This window comes from Carassius gibelio, chromosome B23, assembly GCF_023724105.1.
Source record: "Carassius gibelio isolate Cgi1373 ecotype wild population from Czech Republic chromosome B23, carGib1.2-hapl.c, whole genome shotgun sequence".
Classification (NCBI taxonomy): domain Eukaryota; kingdom Metazoa; phylum Chordata; class Actinopteri; order Cypriniformes; family Cyprinidae; genus Carassius; species Carassius gibelio.
Window position 1 is genome coordinate 3,061,894 of NC_068418.1, and position 19,774 is coordinate 3,081,667.

Sequence of the window (19,774 nt, forward strand, 5' to 3'; positions counted from 1 at the left end):
CAGTTGGAGGTAGAAGAAAGTGACCGTCCCAAAACAGCATTCACTACGCCATTTGGAAACTGGCAATTCTGACGTTTACCACAAGGACTGACAAATTCTCCTGCAACCTTTCAAAGAACCATGGAGAAAGTCATGGCAGGTTTGAATTTGTAGGAAGTCATCGTTTTCCTTGATGACTTAATAATTTTTTCAGACACACTTGAAAAGCATAAGGATCGGCTCATGAAGGTTCTCCAACGGATTTCTGCTTTTGGACTGAAATTGGCACCTTCCAAGTGTAGATTTTTTCAAACTTCCATCAAGTATCTGGGGCATGTTATTTCTGCCCAAGGTATACATCCTGATCCAGACAAGATTTCTGCCATAAAGGAATGGCCCATTCCAAAAACTGTAAGGGATCTGAGGGGATTCCTAGGTTTGCCGGATACTACAGGCGCTTTGTTGAGGACTATTCCCAGATAGTTAAGCCTCTGAATGGGCTACTCCAAGGCGAATTTTCCACTAGACGGTTGTCACCATCTTATCGTGTTAAGGGTAAAGCACAGTCTCTAGCTGCGAAGTGGGATGATGAGTGTCATGCTGCATTCAACACTATCATTCAGAAGCTTAGTTACATGTAACAGCGTTACGTAATTTAATTACAAAATTATTGTAACTGTAATTAGTTACAGTTACTATGAAAAAATAAGTAATTAAATTACAGTTACTTATGAAATTTTCTAACGATTACAAAGGGGATTACATTTGAATATTTACACACATCCACATACAGTGTTGGAAATCAGGCGCGGACTGGACACCTGGAGAACCAGGACAATTCCCGGTGGCCTGGCAGATGATTTGGCCCTCTATTTTAATATTGTTATTGTATAATTGTATGCCGAATGTACTAAAGTGATCATTTGCGAATCCGCCATTTGATAATTAAATCTCTAATAAATCATGAATTAGTCATGACTCGCGCGCTCTCCGTGCCTCCGCCAGGATCAGACTCAGAGTAATCAATGCGAGAGAGAGAGAGAATAGAGTGGACTGTGGAAGCGCACAGCTGGAGCAGAGAAACAGAACTACTGTTCAGGGTTTCAGGTCAGTTTCATCTGTAAAGATGCTTTGTTTTTTTATTTAATCAAGCAGTAGCACGTTGCTCATCAGTCATCACTCAAAAATACTATATAAAGGACATCATTATTATCTGTTGTGATGTTACAGTAGTAATTTAGCTGAAAAAAAAAATCAGATTTTTTTTATAGGTTTAGGGGCAGCTACGACAGACAACACAACCCTTAAAAAAAAATTACATTTTAATATTTAACTATAAATCCAGAGAAAATTGTTAATATTGTTTAACTGTGGTAACCAAAAATTTACAAATTATTTTACAAATGTATTTATTTAAAAATAAATACAAATCTATTTGCAAAAAAAAAAAAGGTTATTTTACTTTTTATTTTATATAGGCTAATAAAAGCATGGTTAATTTTTTAGGGGAAAAACATGACTCATGTACAGTATTAGGATTTTTTTTTATAAAGATATTGTAGTATTGTAGAGTATTGCACTGTAAAGTATAGTTTTGTTCAATCTTGAGTATTAAAGTCATGAGAGAGATGGATAACAGGGCAAAATAAAGAGACTGGAGAGAAAAATGGAAGTTAAGGTGCAGTTCAGGAGATAACTTTTAATTATTTTGGATGTCCCCAAATTAAAGATTTAAATCTTTTTTTATGTCAGGTCCATACAAAAAATAGTTTTGTCCATGAATTTGTTTGTATGAGTTTGAATTTTCCAGTCTGAATTTTTTTTCCCAGTCTGCCCCTCCTGTAAATTAATGGCAAAGACATGGTTTCATTTACTACACATAGGCCTACTAAAGCTCACAGTGTTTTCAACCTCTGCCGTCTCAATACACGGGCACATAAACATAATTTCTAGAACTGCTTTATGTCACTTCATGTGCATTTTACTTATTTTGAGAAAACTATAATCATATACAAAGAGACAGCAGTTTAAAAAAACACCAATGTTTCAGGAGTTTATAACACAGCTTATTAGATAACTGTATTTAAGTTGATGTGTATGCTTTCATTTATTCTTCTTTAATTTTCACAAATTTAGAAAAGTAATCAAAAAGTACTAAAAGTAATTAGTTACATTACTTTAATAAAGTAATTGAAAAAGTTACACTACTATTACATTTTAAACAGGATAACTTGTAATCTGTAACCTATTCACCTTATTTTCCATGGCAACAACGGTGCCGCCATTGCGTTCGTTTTGTCATCTTACTTCCGGCTGAGGGACCGGATGTGACGTACCTAAGCTAGTGGCTGGCTAGATAACAGAACGCAGAACGAACAGAAGTATGATATATGCTCAGTTAGGGGCTGAATAACCATTGTATTAAAAAAAAAATCAATTGCACCAACGATGTAGCGAACACATTGTGACGCGGTCAGAGTGTTGTGTTGCACTTTACAATTTACACCCACCACCTAAAGAAGAGAAGCACCTGAGGAAATGGATGACTGCGATAAATTTGAAGCGCCCACCCAAGCGCTCTTATGTGTGTTCGTACCATTTCATGGACGGGAAGGCGACTGACGAACACTTTTACCCCGAGAAATGGCTCGACTACGATGTTCCGTTAAAGAGGACACGCCGGGGGATGAAAAGGTTGTCAGATTCGGGTAAGCTAACCTTAACTAGCTATGTGTTTGCTCGCCTAACGTTAGATGTATGAAGTCCGTTCTATGAATACATTTAAGATCAGTAACAGGCAGTTAACGAAGTACAACGAATTTTCCATGATTACCATTGTCCACCTATTTATTTAATATTTACGGTAGTACAAGATATTATAGTACATTACAATAGCTCACATTATTTCTGCTACAGAGATTGCAGGTGATAGCAGGCCAGCTAGCTTCTTTTCTCATTCAGATACTGACCTACGTTTGAACACTACAGTTAACAGTGTGTATACTGTTTTGTGTCTAATGCATCTCTCTCTCTCTCTCTCTCACACACACACACACACACAGTTCTCAGTTCGGGTCACATTATATATTAATTCTCATGATATATTGTAAGTACTAATGTAAAAATGTTTAATTATTTACACAAATGTATCGATGACCGCCAGTGATGCAGTGGACAACTGTGAGGGTGATCAGATCCACAGAACCTTTACACCTGACATTACCTGCTGTAAATAGTTTTTATTTATTTATCTTAATTTGATCTTTTTTTTCATCTTTAATCTCTGATTTGAAGGAATAAGTCATGTCAAGTTTGCAAGTTAATTCCATCTTGGTTTATTACATATGGAAATTAAATGTTGAAATTTTATAGGATGGTCAGTAGAAGGTGTCTCTTGCTTCCTGAAAACAACAAACACTGATAAACACATCACAAATGATTTTATACAACTTATATTAAATTATCCATGTTCTAAAAAACAAATCACAGCCTGTCTCTTTTTTAACACAACTGATTTAAAACAACTTATTTCATATAGTTAGTCTTCACCCACATCCTCTACATCTCATCCCAATTACCTAATATCCTATCCTTAACCTAATTATTCTCATTCCTGTTTATTTACAAAGCTGCAAGTATCTTGTTGAAAGCAGCAGGTCGCCTGTCTGAAACTCATCTGACACGAGGAAGCATACACTTAAAATAAAAGGTTTGTAGTCTAGCTACAGTCTTGGCTCAGAATTGCTCATTGTGTGGCACATGTAACTTGCTGTGATGGAACCCAGATGAGCAGCTTACAGATCCTCTCAGCCCTGTACAGAACATGGCAAACCTAAAATACATTTCAAAGCTTTCACAGTTTTCTTATTTCAGAATCATTTATTATTATTACACTTGAAGTTTACCTACATTATTCATTGATTAGACTTAATGTTCACCTACCAAATCTTACCTTTTGCATATACACTGTGCAGAATTAAGAGGCAAGTTGATTTTCTGATCATATTTTTTGGTAAAATTTACCAATTCCAAACCAAACCAATCTTAACTATTAGTTTTGCATTTAATCTTTTATAAGTGATATATAATCTTTTTTTTGGCTTGTTTTATCTGTAAAATAAAATCTGCCTAATAATTATACAATTAGTATGTATAATTATATACAATTTATAATTATATAAACGTTCACTTACCTTACTCCACTGTACAATTAAGTTATTAGACAAAATACTTAGTCTGATGATGGTCATCAAACACGTTATTATACTTTTAAACATTTATAACTTCGTGTATATTAACATCACACTCACACACACACACAAAACTAACCAGCACCATGCTGAGAGGTTAGACGGCTCGACTGGCTGGTTGCACGTTCAATTTTAAAAAGACGAAAAACCCTCGCTGTGTAACAGTACACGACCCACTCTCTCACTATGTAAATACTGGTAAGCCTCGGTACATTTTTTTTTTAATCATTTTTCCTTGCTGCTCCATCAACTCCTCCTGACAGGGCAGTTAAATATATAGGTTAACTCTGGCCACTTCTTCATATCCTCTAACATTACCCACGTTAACAGCGATGATGGATGGGACAATTTGAGACCATTTGATCGTCGTAAGACGTTTTCATCGTGCTTCCAATTTATAACATAACGTTCTTTGTCATTTCGCCACAGTTATAGCTAGCTATAAACAATCTTACAACTACTAAACTAGTAACCGGACGTGCCGTATAGGTTTAGCGGAAGTCGGATGACAAAATGCGGAAATGCGAAGTATTAAAAGTGGGCGGGGCGGAATAAGGTGAATTACATTGAGAAGGGTCTGGCTGCAGACTTGCACTTGCACTCTCAGGCTTGCATTCTCAGGCTTGCACTGTCAGACACTTGCACTTCCGCTAGTGACGTCACTTGCAGTCTTTATTATTAATTTTATAGATTTTTTTTACGTTTTGTTTGAATTTCCCAACATTTTATAACAGTAGCCAGGTGGTGAAGACAATTAAAAAATAAACTAAATTACAATGTCACTTGCAATCGCTACTTTCACTCTCTGCTACCTGCGACACTTGCAATCAACACAAATCGTGCATGTTGACAATGGAGACAAGAAGCTGTGGTGGTGAATAAATGCAACGCGCAAAGTTTCGCGTTTAGCATTTTTCCATATAGAATAAACTGTCTACAACTCGTTTATATCACTGTCTTTAAAGATCAAAAAAGCTACATTATGTGTTTTATTTATAACGATTTTCTAAAGGAGGAAAACGTTTAATGTACAATTTAACGCACTGCGTTCTGTACTCGTCTGTTTGCCTGTACGGAGCTGACCCTTTTAAAATCACTTAATGCATTTCATAATGCACGTTCATATTTGCTGGTCTGTATATACGTTGAGTCATGTAAAGACATATAGGCTATGCCTACTGAATTGTCTTTATCATCTTAGTCTGTTATTAGGCCACATTAAGCGTTCACATTGTGTTCATAGCCATCTGCTTGCCTTATTGTACATTAAATAATAACTATATATCGAATTTGGTCTTTTAATTGAACTTAACGTATCCTAATACATTATGCCATATTAAGTGTTTGTTTTTTTAACGAAAGACTTTGTGTATAGTAGTAGGCCTACTAATTTAGTTTTAATCATTTAATCACCACCACATCATCTTGTCTCCATTGGCAACATGCACGATTTGTGTTGATTGCAAGTGACGTCACAGGTAGCGGAGAGTTCAAGTAGCGATTGCAAGTGACATTGTAATTTAGTTCCTTTTTTCTTGTCTTCACCACCTGGCTACTGTTGTAAAATGTTGAGAGATTCAAACAAAAACTTATGAATAAATTGAAAAAAAATAATAATAATAAAGACTGCAAGTGACGTCGCTAGCGGAAGCACAAGTGTCTGAGAGTGCAAGTCTGAGAATGCAAGTGCAAGTCTGCAGCCAGACCCTCTTGATTACATTTCCAAAGTAACCTTCCCAATTCAGTGTTATCCCAAATGCCGCTGTGGAGATGTTACATTGTGATGAAGATGTAGTTCTTGATGATTTGATAGATCCTGAAGACTTGCCTGGACAGACTGCTCTACCTAGTATGACTCCGGCTGATTGGTACAAGCTACAAAGAGAGGATGTAGCATTGGTAGGGTAATGAGTCTTATAGAGTCTGGACTAACTTTAACTCATGCAAATAGACTCAAAGAGTCGAAGGAAGTAAGTATAATGCTGAGGGAAAGACCCAGATTAAGTATTCTAGATGGTGTGCTTTACCATGTGGTATCGGATCAGTATGGACAAAAATATGGGCAGTTGGTAGTTCCTTCTAGTTTTTGAGACTGAGCTCTTGAAGGAGTTCATGATGAAACTGGGCATATGGGTTATGAAAGAACCTTGGAGCTTGCAAGAGCCAGATTTTATTGGCCTAAAATGGCAGAATATGTGGAGCGAAAGTGCAGAACTTGCGAGCGATGTATAAGGCACGTGTTCAAAGGGCTGCAGAGCTAGTGAATATCAAAGCTTATTCTCCCTTGGAGCTAGTTTGCATTGATTATCTTTCATTAGAGCTAGACTCAAGTGACACCCGTAACATCTTAGTCATCACTGACTATTTCACAAAGTACTCCTGGGCATTTCCTACAAAGGACCAAACGGCCAAGACTGTGGCTTCAGTGTTGTGGGAGAACTTGATTTGCCATTTTGGTTTCCCAAAAAGAATACACAGTGATCAGGGGGCCAATTTTGAATCTGAGCTCGTGAAGGAGTTGTGTACAATAGCTGGGGTAAAATCACGCACTACACCTTATCACCCACGGGGAAACTCAGGAGAAAGGTTTAACCCAACCCTTCTTGATCTACTGGGAACCCTGAGTGATAAGAAAAAGGAACATTGGAGAAAATATGTCCGTCCCTTAGTGCACGCATATAATTGTACTAGGAATGACGCGACTGGTGAGTCTCCTTTTCTTTTAATGTTCGGACGCCAACCTAGTCTTCCAATTGACCTTTTTTTTGGGATTAATCCGAAGGGGTATAATTCCAAAACTCACACTCATTATGTCAAAGAGCTGAAGCGAAGACTGAGGTATGCATACCAACTGGCCATTCAAAACACTGAAAAGAAGCAATTGATGAAGAAAGCCAGATGGGATAAGAAAGTTACAGCTGCTTTGGTTGATGTTGGCGACCGTGTCTTGGTAAAGAACGTCAACATTAGAAAAAAAACACAAGATCGCAGATCGCCGGGAATCCACTGTATATGTGGTGACAAAGCAGCCAAATACAGAGATCCCTGTTTACGTCGTTCAGCCTGAGAATGGTGATGGCCCTGAGCGTGTCCTACACAGAGATCTTTTGCTCCCATGTGGATTTCTTCCAGCGAGTCTATCTGAGGATGATGAAGTTTCCACAGTTGCAGAGACATGCCCACGCAGAGTGCGTAACAGCCACTTGGAAGAAGAATGTTGTGGTGAAATTGTGGAAGCTGAAAGTCCACATATGGCTCTGAATCCTCATGCCCCCGAGTTTCAGCTGGGGACAGCATTGCAAGATGTCACTGATTCTTCCTTGAGCCACAGTGTGTCAGATGATCATGAGATGGAAATGAACACAGGTGACCTGCTAGGAGATGAATTTGTTGAGCGTGAGATCCAAGAGGGTTCCGAGACTGAAGTATCGGAAGATGTTTCATCTTTAGTGGAGGAAGTTGCTGATGAGTCAGTGCAACATGAGTTGAGTGCTGAGGAGAGACATGATTCTATTTTGAGGTTGAGAAGGTCCCAAAGAGAAAAGAGACCCCCAAGTAAATTGAAGAATTATGTTGGTTTGGAAAGCGCAATGTGTGCGGCAAAGTGTAAATGTAGAATCACAACCCAACTATTTCAGTCAAGTACTTGAAATGATGCAACAGCAGATGAGGGTGAAACAAACTCAGGGTGAACTGTTGTTTAGCCTTAAGGGTCAGACAATTAAGTATCTGATGAGGACATCAGAGTTTTGAGCAGGGGAGGATGTAACCCACTCATAATTGAGTTGATAGATTGATGAATATTTGTCAATATTTCTGAGAGAATTTATTTTTTATGTATGTATTTTTATTTTTCTTGTTTAATGCATAACATGTTCAGGCATGTAAAGTATAATTTTTGTATAATTGTATTTAATTTTGTTGCGAAACAGAATTAATTATTTAACATAGTGTGTCGATGTTGGCTGACGTCACTTGCATGCCAGCTTGTGGTGAGAGATGCGAGCCGCATTTCAGCTGCTTCTTAATCTTTTACATCCTCACCATTTCTTCTTTAAATGAATGCCTGAACTGTTTTGTTGCATTAGGTAAGTCATAATCTTTCTTATTTTCCGCATTTATACATAAATTAGTTTGTTAAATGTAAGATGATGTGGATGATTAATTCTGTTCTTAAAGCGAACAAAATGCACAAAAAGGACAAATGTAAATTGTTTTGTTATATTATTAGAAGTGTTAAACATGTTTATACAATTGTTTTTGGGGAAACAATGTTGTAAGTGTAAGTTACCACTGTTATTTTAAGTTGATTAAGTTTTGGCTGATGTCACTTGCATGCCAGCTTGTGGTGAGAGATGCGAGCCGCATTTCGGCTGCTGCTTAATCTTTTACATCCTTGCCATTTCTTCTTTAAATGAATGCCTGAACTGTTTTGTTGCATTAGTGATCATTGGATGCCGGGTGTGCTTGATGAGATCACACTGATTCATCACGTCTTGGTCGTTTCTGATTTGCGCCAGAAAGGGAGAAACGAGCTGGAGGATTTCACTACGGATGGATTGTGCAATCAGAGGATTCGTTCGAAAAGGAAGGAAAAGTTTTCTTCATCGTTCATTCCAGCAAGGATTCTGTAGGCACTCATACACACACATTGAACTCAGCTAAAACATTTCCTACTTCATTCAGGACTTCGGTATTCATCTACATTTTTTTTTTCATAGTATTATTATTATTATCTGTATTTAATTTTTTTTCTTCTTCTTCAACTTATTTGTTGACTGACAGCTTACTGCAACTTACTGTTCAGTGACCGAATTGTGATCAACTAAAGATTTTGTTTTGTTTTAGAAAAGGTTTTCAAGCATACTGCAGTGCAGTATAATAAGGAAAAGAGAAAGTTATTGAATACAAGAAAGAGTGCAAACTGACTTCTGTGTATGTGCCTTATTCAAGCAGTTAGTGACTAAATTGAGATCTGAATTGAATGCAAGTGCAGACACATTTTATAAACACATTTTTTTATTATTCTGTGTTAATTGTGAGATCCCGAACCCGAGACTCCAAATTACTGTAATAGGAATTTATACATATTTGGTGAGCTCAGACCCAGTAGATATTTTTCCTCCTTTTCATTGATATAAATCTGATGTGCGGGTTACACTAGGTTTGTAGTCAGACCTGCAAACTTGTAGTTTTCTTGGTTAATTGGGTCATTTAACCTTACGTGAATCGCATGGTTTCACGGCATAAACAGCTAACGTAAAAGTCCGAAAGATGCACGATTTTGAGCCGAATCTGCCCGAGCAGACGGATATTAGTACATCTCATCATCACACAGGCAACCACTAAATCAGTGTTATGATCTGGTTTTTAGTCTGAACATCAAGTAAATGCCTCGCACGTTTGGAGATATGCGCGCGCAGTCAACGGAGGCTGGCACTGCAGTGCCAGGCGAACAAGGCGAACAAGTCATTCATGATGTGGGTAAGAAGTTAAATGTGATTGTTTACTAGGGTTGGGTACCAAACTCTGTACTTTTAGGGGCACCGACCGAATTACGTCGTTACTACCGAGTACTGGTTCACCATAAATCAATCGGTACCACATTTGGCGCCGTGACAATCATGTATTTCCGTCTCACACAAGGACATAAACGCATGTCCGTCATCTCCAGAGCAGCTCTGAAAGTTAAGTCACTTCATCAGCATTTTACCGTTTCATTTGAGAAAAACTACCATCATGTCATTCACACACACACAGAGAAACTCAGTGGTTTAAAAAAGTTCGGTTTAACTTGGGAAATATATCATTTTTGTACAGTAGAGTTTAGAGACCTCTCAATGTAATAATAATACTAACATGTAATAATGTAATAATTATAAACTATCAACACTTTACTTTTTAAGTAATATCACAAATTTTCTTCCATGTTTTAATTTTAACAGTATAAAGTTGTGCAGCTTTGTTTGACAAAAAAGTTTCATTAAGTATAAATTAATATTATCTTCATTTGATTACCAGAAAATACACAACACAGAATTTGTGGGAAATCTTTTTATAGAAATTTAATTAAAAAGAAAAAAATTAATATGGTTGTTTTTATGAATTCAGTTAAGTAGCTATAGCCTATATTTACTGGTGAATATTATATTGAACAAACATCACAGACAACGGCAGACCAGGGCAGCTCTAGCATAATGTCAATAACACTTCTATAAATAACTTACAGTTTCTTTACAGTTATTGATGTATCTCTTAAGTACTGAAAAAAAGGTACTGTTGGGTACCAGTACCAATTAAAATGTGAACGGTACCCAACCCTACTGTTTACACAATAGCTGATGCGAGAGTAAGTGTAACATAAAGCAATCTGGCAACCGTGTTAATCTCTTGTTGCATGGCGTGCATTTCTAACAACATAGGGCTATTTAGATAAACAAGCTGGCGAGCGTGTGGTTTTTTTATGCTAATACACCAACTGCAAATAGTCATTTGCATATTAAAATCACACTTTTTTTCCCTGAGATTAATAATTAATAATTGAGATCAATAATTAAATAATCTTTTAATATTTAAAATATGTAATATTTCTTCTGCATTGCAATAACATCAATGATTCTGATATTTTCATAAATAAACTCTTCTTTCATTTGTGTTGCTTCTTTAGAAGACCATCAGATCAACTGGGAGGAGGAGTTCGTGGAGTAGGTAAGCTCTTTAGTAGGTGGCATTTAGGTAAATGTTTCAGAGGTTTGTTGTTATCTGTCATTTAGAGTAAATAAGGTAACTAAAGTCAGTTATTGAGAGTCGGGGAAAAAAGGAATAAAAAAATAACTAAATTATCATCCTTTTCTAATTTTTTATGACAGATGGGATGGCTTTGTAAATTATGCAGTGCTGTTGTACCAGCAAAGACTGATATTCTGAAACATTATAGACTGCATCATGGGACCTTTGGACATAGCCATGCCTTGCCTTGTATACATATGGACTGCCCATGCTCTTTTAAAAATTGGAGTAGCTTCCGCTGTCACTTATCACGACAACATCCAGCTGTTGACTCACTTAACTCACCTCAAGTAACTCTTTTCTTTACCTGCCTATTATGTAAAAAATCTGGATTCCCTAGCGAAAAGGAGTTTTTTGAATACATCGGTCATCATCTGAAGAATAATGAGATTGTAGAGCGTTTTTGCAGGGACCGATCACCAAACAAATGTGTATGGGACTTTTGGGACACACAAACACAGGAAGCATACGCCACATACTTCACAAGATTTCAAACCAGGCATTATTTGTGAAAGGCAGTTAACTGAACAGGAGGAATCACTTGTTTTTGAAGCCTCTGAAGAGGATGATGATCACAATGATGCCAGTTATCAAGTCTCTCGCTCACATGCTCACTATGAAGAGGATGATGGAAGCAATGTGGTTGTAGAGTACACAGCATCCCTCCTTTTGAAATTAGAAAGTGTTCATAATGTTTCAATTCGGCGCATTGATGAACTTCTAGATGATCTTCACTTCATAGCAAGTTCTGCATCCATAACTGCAATAAGAGATATTGTTGTTTCACACTTTAAAAAAAAAAAAATTGTTCTATTGCTGACACTGACACGTTTGTAACATCTCTAGTGGATGAATTGTGCAAATAAATCCACTCTAAGCACAGCACTTAGTGCTGGAGTTCCTCTTTCATCATCATTTAGAAGGCGACAGTATTATAAAGAAATATTTGCAGTTGTTGAGCCCGTTGAATACATCCTTGAACCAAATGAAAAGAGAAGTTTCCAGTACATTCCAATTCTCCAGTCCTTAGTTCAGATTTTGGGTAAAGAAAATCTTCGAGAAAAAGTTCTGAGTAAAGAACAGGACCAGTTGTCATTTATTCAATATGGATCATATCGTGATGGTACAGTCTATAAAGAGAATCCCTTTTATTCTGAAGAGCTAAGAATTGCACTTGTGCTGTATGTAGATGACTTTGAAATCTGTAACCCACTGGGAACATGAAGAAAAAAGCATAAAATCACAGCTATATACTGGGACTTTGGCAACATCCCTCATTCATCGCGATCCACTCTTAACTCCATATACTTGGCCCTTTTACGCCAAGCAGTTGACATCAAAAGATTTGGCTAAGCTGAAGTGCTTGCTCCTTTGTTAAAAGACATTGCTATTTTGAAGAGTGACGGTGTCTACATTTCAAGTGTTGGACAACATGTTAAAGGCTCTGTGTTTTCTGTAGTCGCTGATAATCTTGGGACACATTCAATTTGTGGACTTGTGGAAAATTTTTGTGGACCATTCATTTGTAGATTTTGTCTTGGAGAGCGATCAGAATTACAAAGAAAGGAGGTGAGGTCAGGTGCATTTCCTGCTCGGACTAAAGAGAATCATGCCACTCATTTATTGACTGTTAAAGAAAATCCTGCTTTGACACACTGTTACGGTGTAAAAAATGCTTGCCCACTTACTGAAAATCTGAGCCATTTCCACTGTGTGACTGGCTATCCACCCGATATATTGCACAACACTTTTGAAGGCATCGTTCCCTTGGAATTGGGTCTGTGCTTCAGTGTTTTTATCTCAAAGAAATATTTCACTTTAAATGAACTTAACAGTGCCATCACACAATTTCCGTATAAATGGGCTGACAAAACTGATTGTCCTCAGCCATTGCCTACAACCTTTTCCTCAAAAAAGAAGATTGGAGGAAATGCACATGAAAATTGGGCCCTCATACGACTGCTGCCATTCATTATTGGACACAGAATACCTTTGAATGATCCAGCCTGGCTTCTACTCATGTCTTTAAAAGACACTATTGAACTTGTCGTTGCCCCAGTCCTCAACAAAGAAAGTGTTGCTTATCTTGACTCAAAAATTTCTGAACACCGACACAGATTCCAAGAAGTATTTCCTAATGAAGGGTTAATCCCAAAGCACCACTTCTTAGAACACTATCCTGCATTAATAAATGCTTTTGGACCTGTGATTGCTTTCTGGACAATGAGGTTTGAAGCGAAACACAGCCAATTTAAGCAGATTGTGAGACATATTGGCAACTTCAAGAACATTCTCCTTTCTCTGGCCACAAAGCATCCGCTTTTATAAGTCACCACCTGCATTCCACAACAGCTGTGCCTGCTCTGAGTGTTGTAAGAGTCACATCAGTGCCATTAGATGTCCTGCATATAAATGTTCAGGAATCAATCAAGCATCTGTTTCCTTGTCAGTCTCAAGTACAGCTGGCTGATACAGTCACCTTCCATGGAACAAGGTACTCAAAAGGCATGATCGTGGCCTATGGTTGTACTGCTGGTCTTCCTGATTTTTCAGAGATTCTTCAAATTGCCCTTTTTGAGGAAAAGGTGCATTTTATTGTGAAAACACTCATGCCCTGGTATAATGAGTACTATCGTGGATTTCATCTTGAAAAGACCGATCACATAACTCTTGTTGAACAACAAAACCTTAATGATGTTTGTCCCCTGTCAGCCTATATTGTTGCAGGAAAGCTCATGGTGACATTAAAGCACCACATCTGTCTCCAGTGTTGAGTATGACTTTGTATAACATATTTGTTTCTTAGTCTTTCGAGACATGGAACCAACAGTCAGATTCCGGGTCCTCATTGATCACGAGATCAAAAAACTTACACTCAACAGTGGCATACCCTCAACTGTGGATGAATTGGTTGCAGCCATCAAAGAACAATTTGCCATCACCACAGAAATCAGTCTTCAGTACAAAGATGAAGAGTTTGATGACTTTTTCACCCAAACGACCACAAAGGAACTCAAAGATAAAGACACACTGAAAGTAGTGTATGTACCGCTAAACATAGCACTGAGCCTTGTTCCCCAGGAAAGCACCCCTGATACCTCCAGTGTGTACTCTTTATCCGAGTCTGTGACACACTCTGACGGCTCAGATGATACTGTGATTCTGTCTCCTTCACCCTCTGAAAGGCAAAATCCATGGCCTGCTGTATTTCCCATTCCAACTTTCTCACACAACACTGAGCTGGCTTTGAGTCAAGGTAATGAGATTTATTTAAGCGATGGTACCCTACTGACATCACCCAGTGTCAAAGCGTATCTTGAGCGCCTGGCAGAGGCCATGTTTTGCTACACAGCGTACCCAAATGATGCCCAGAGGTGTGCAGTAGCACAGGCACTAATAGAAAAGCATCCCTGTTTGAAGGAGCCTGGCTCTTTTAATGGAATATATGGGAGGCAACAAAGGCTGAAATGCAAATGTGGGAACTATCGTACCAAACGTAAAGCATTGGGAAGCCCTGAACTCCTGATAAACTCAATGAAATACAAGATGGGAGATGACAGAAAACCTGCTAAAAACATCAAGAAACCAAAGAGGGCAGAAGTAAATTACCTGCCTCAGCACCCTTCTGGTGAAACAGACAGCAGCCTTGAGAATGTGAGGCTTGACCAGATAATCAGATAATCTGTGTATAAATCAAGCTCCTCTGGCTCCTCCCAGTGTCCTATTGCCATTTGCAGAAACTCCATCGCTCCCGGTAAGAAACAACCAATCAGAGCTGCGGTCCGTAACTTTGTTTGTGTTCAAAATGTAAAAAAATGTATATAATAAGCGAGTACACCATGAATTCATTTTCCAAACCGTGTTTTTAGCTTGTCCTGAATCACTAGGGTGCACCTATAATAAGTGTTTATATTCGGACTATTTTAGATTTCTTCGGGGATACCGCGGCGGAGTAACCCAGTACCTTTGTGATTCTTCATAGACATAAACAGAGAGAAGTAGTTCCGGCTACGATGTTCTTCCGCAAGACGCAAGCAGTTCTGTTCATTAACCGCTAGAGCGTCAAAAGTTCCCTACCGCAGCTTTAACCACGCCAATGTGTTACCAGCTGAACCCCTCTCCCCTTTAAGGATTTAGGCCTTGGAGGTGACTTGTGTATGTGATGTAGTCTAGCAGGTTTGTTGTGTCAAGTAAGACTGTACTGAAAAGCCGCGTTTCCACCGAAATTACCCGGAACATTTGTACCAGGAACTCCCCACCCCCCCCAGACCTGTTGCTTTCTGCGTTTCCACCGCGGTGTAAAGTACCAGGAAGATTAGTCAAATAGACAGGTGACGTAGGTCTGCGCGCGTCTCTCAATACAAAGTACCGCTGATTAAAAAAAATAAAATAAAAAAAATAATAATAATTACGCCGATTTTGGACGTGCATCATCGGTAGTTAGTTCAGACTTTGTGCATTCGACTGGGGAGTGTGATGTCAGCGACGACGCGAATCCTGCATATTTCCTCTCTGTATATTTACAATAAAACGAAATAGGATATGAAATACCACTGCCTCCTTTCGTTTTCATTTAAACATAATAACAGCTGCAGAAATGTACTTAGTTCAGGGATATGTGTATATACAGCCATTACAATGAAATGAAATATTATATAAATTTGCCTTTTTTATTTTCATTTTAACATATAGATAAATTGAATACAGACCAAAGAAACCTGTTAGATTTACCCCGCAGCTGAATTATATGTTATGTTTAACCACTAAAGACACATCAGAGACAGCGGCACACATCAGAAGGTCTATCCCAGGAGAGGCTGCTTCTCTGTGGATACATGAGGACTGAGCTCCCGCTGATCGAGTGGAGCTCTCCGTCTCAGAGATCGGCCAAACACATTTTAAATAGGCGCTGTCTTTATAAATAAACCGCAGAGTTGAGTTTTAAAAAACTATATTCTCGCCTGAAATACTTATAAAAATACATTTCATGACACAATAACAGTAATATTTTGAAAATGTTGATTCGAATAAATGGTGTTTGAACTCAACCAATGCTGCATGAACTCAACCAATCAGCATGTTTAGCGATCAAGTCTCGCCCACGAAAGGTCCAGAACATTGAAAAAGTACAACCTCGCCAGCAGGGACTTTCTGAGGGGCATTTTTTTACCCTGAACATTATTTAGTTCCTGGTTCCTGCAGTGGAAACACACTGAGTACCAGGCCAACGTCCCTAGTTCCTGGGTAAAGTTCCTGCGGTGGAAACGCGGAAAAAGTTGTACTATGAAGCCAGTTCAACAGGCTAGGCTTTCTGTGCAGGAGCTGGCTCGACCAAACTTAAAACCTTCTGTGGACTTTTAATATGTGATTTTATTAAAGGCTTATGAATATCATTCCCTGTTGTCACTTATTGTTCTGTTTATGTCTCATACAGGGAATTCAGAGAGCAGTGTCTATGAGGACTTGAAAATGAGCAATATGCAGATATATGTCTGCCGTGAACCAGATGAAGGGGGCATCATCATTGAGGGAATCCCAGTGCTTACTGATCTTGGAAATCTGGCCAGGGCATGTTGCCTGCTTCTGGGGATGACATATGCTCTGAACCTGCAGTATCCACCACAACTCTGCAAAACATTTGAGGTGTTCCAAAGACTTTTTGTGGGACTTTACTTGACACACTGCGCCCAAAACCTTCCTCCTGATTCATGACACTAAAAAACAAACTTCTGAGTTAGTTGGTCAAATGCCAGCCTCGCACTCATAAATGGCCATGTCATTGTGTTTTTCAGAGTTTTTCAGAAGATTGTTCTGAATTTTTAATTGTTAATTGGATGCAGTTCAGAAGTTCTGTTAAATGAACCATTTTATGGACAAATGTTTTAATCCATACTAAGAATTGCTGTGCACTTATAGATTGAAACTGAAGTCAGTTATTTTGTGTCAGATGCCGTGATCCGGTTTACCTGTGTTTTGTTTTAATGTCCTTGTAAGGGTATATGTAAGATTGTATTTTTTTCATTTTTATGTTTTCTTTGCTTCACCACTCTTGCTCGGTGGGCAGTTTAACTGAGAGAAATGTGGTAGTCAAGCACAGATTTTTTCAGTTCCTGGGTAAGCCTCCGGCTGCTGGGTACTTGAGCACTTGACTCTGTTATGTGAAATGCTGAGATCAGAGGCCCTTTAATTTATTTTCATTGTCAAGTGTTTTAGTAGAATATGGCACAGATTGTACTTAAAACGTGTTCTTGTATTAGTTTATGTTTTAATACATTTGAAAAGGGACTGTACTGTGCACTAAAGTCAGTCCTTTTATGTAAATCGCTCAGGTCAAGAGTCACTGTATTTTAATGTCAGTGTTAAGAGTACACAGATTGCACTTTGAAGGTGTTACATGCTACACTTAAAGATGAGGTCAGAAGTTTCTGTAACTTTTAATGTTAAAATGTTTACATTACCATTATTGTGTTACATTAAAATCGATTACAGAAAATTAGTTCACCCAATTGTTTGTAATATACGTTGGAATTGGAAACGAATACCTCTCTTTCCTTACTTATTAAAGTTATGGCAATGCTAACTAATTATTTATAATTTTTCTAAATTAATGAGAGTAAATCAATTAATTAAAATCAAAAAGTTTATTTTTTTATTTTAAATGTTACTTATTTTAACTAAGTATGATTTGGTTAATATGCTGCTCTTTGTCACAATGTTTAAACTCAAATGTTTTGCTTAATCTTGTAGACTCTAATTGATTTTTTTGCATACAGAAAAATTCATAATGCTGATTTTTGCCAACTCAAAATACCAAGTTCACTAAACTTACAAAAAGTAGTTGGAAAATGTTGCCTTAATTTTTTTTTAGTTGAATTTAAGTACCAGTTTTTATAGTGCATATGAAATCAATTTATCCGGAGTTTTTCTGTCCTCAGGTTTTAAGATAGACAGTCCTTTTAATAACTGATCCATACTCTCAAGATCACATCTTTGTGCCCGAAAAGTTCAGCATAAAAGTCCAATGCAATTTTCCTCATTTCAATAGGATTTGAGGTTAATGTGCCATTGAATGTGGCAAGCTTTTAGTATTAAAATCAATAGTCACTATATTATAACAGTCCCAGCTTCTTTGCACTAGTTCAGCTATATAAAAAAAGGGTAATCTTGTGTGCAATACTCAATTAAACTCAGCTGATATAAGATCTAAAATAAACTCTTCCACCCCCAAGTGCAATGGTACTTTCTTCATTTAATTCAAAGTTTTAAATGTTCCTTTTCCACCAAAACCCCATATATCACAAAACACACTTGTTATACAACGATCAATTCATTATTTCCAATCCTGCCCTTACATATATATATATATACACATGTGGGGTATCAAAATGTCGAACACAATCATCCGAGGTCCACAAGCCTCAGTAGTTCAAAAAATTGAAAAGGTCAGTCTTATCTGTAGAGGCCAAGGTGGACCATGATGAAGTAATAGGATGTCCAAGGTTTAGTTGTTTGGTGAGTTTCTATTTCTCTCTCCAAACAAATCACACAAGTGCTCCAGTAGTATAAGCAGGGTTTGTTCTGGTCCCATCACGTAGCTACCTCCACACCTGCGGAACAATAGCTACATCCCCAAACCAATCCTCTACAAGAAACACATCATACACATCAATTACTAAATAGATTCCCCATCCGTTCCCCCAAACATTTCACACAAACATTTTAACTTACGTCTGAGCAGGAAACAATCAGTTTCTCAAACAGGATTGGAAAGATAGTTAGCAAACAACCATATGGCAGCATCAAACAGACCTTAGCACTTACTCTGATGCTTCCTGTTTTATCCCATACCATGTGCCCTCTAGCCTCCTCCTAGTGGCTAGAAAGGAAATAGCACCCACCAGTCTTAAAAGATCCTGTGACAGGTGGTGACTGTTACAATATGATGGTCAGAAAACCCACAAGGAGATATACCAACATTCATGACTCTATTACTGTCTGATTTACTTACATATATTATATCCAGTCTTGCTCCCTTCACAATAGAATCCAAAATTTTAACCCATGTGTATTGTTTTGTTAACTGATTCTTATTTCTCCACACATCATTCAGTTCTAGTTCTTGTGTTATCCTGAGGAGCAGATTACTAGACTGTAAGTGAGGTTCTTGCCCATTCCTATCCAAAACAAAATCAGTAGTACAATTCCAATCTCCTCCCATTATTACACACATTTTTCCATCATCATATTTTCTTATTGCACTGCTTAACTTTTCAAATAATTCTAGCCTTTGTGAACCTACATTTGGAGCATACGCATTAATGAAAATAAATTTTAATTCTTTATTTTCTACTATTGCTATTAAAACTCTACCCTTTTCTAATTCAATAGTGGATAGGATCTTTAGATCCAAATGTTTGGAAAAGATAATCGCTACTCCTATTCTCAAAATATCCATAAAAAGATGAAAGGAGAGGAAACAAAGAGGCAGAAAAAACAGAAAGCACTGCAAAGACACCCTTGATGTGCATCTCATTTCGCAAAATCAATTGGCTTACTTTTAACTGGGATTTTCCCCTTTCTTAGTTTAGTGAGAAACTTTTTCAAGCGAAACTTCTTTTGCATGTTCAGTTTTTCTTCTCCTACCTTCTTTTGCCAATATAAAACTGAAAATTCAAATTTGTTTACATCAGGAAAGAAATTCTTCACATCAGCAACCTTTCCAAAAGTCTCATCCAAAAACCCTATCTGAGAAATCT

General features: G+C 37.7%; 2 long non-coding RNA genes across 2 annotated transcripts; one reads left to right on the forward strand and one right to left on the reverse strand.

The window, feature by feature from the left end:
- Positions 1 to 2,320: 2,320 nt before the first annotated feature.
- LOC128011391 (uncharacterized) lies at positions 2,321 to 15,750 on the forward strand. The gene is made up of 3 exons (XR_008182548.1): positions 2,321 to 2,687; positions 10,897 to 10,937; positions 11,099 to 15,750. It is a non-coding gene; the product is annotated as an uncharacterized LOC128011391 (long non-coding RNA).
- Positions 15,751 to 18,247: 2,497 nt separating this feature from the next.
- On the reverse strand, positions 18,248 to 18,953 carry LOC128011384 (uncharacterized). The gene is made up of 2 exons (XR_008182542.1): positions 18,674 to 18,953; positions 18,248 to 18,365 (listed from the first exon to the last, which is right to left on the reverse strand). It is a non-coding gene; the product is annotated as an uncharacterized LOC128011384 (long non-coding RNA).
- Positions 18,954 to 19,774: the final 821 nt, after the last annotated feature.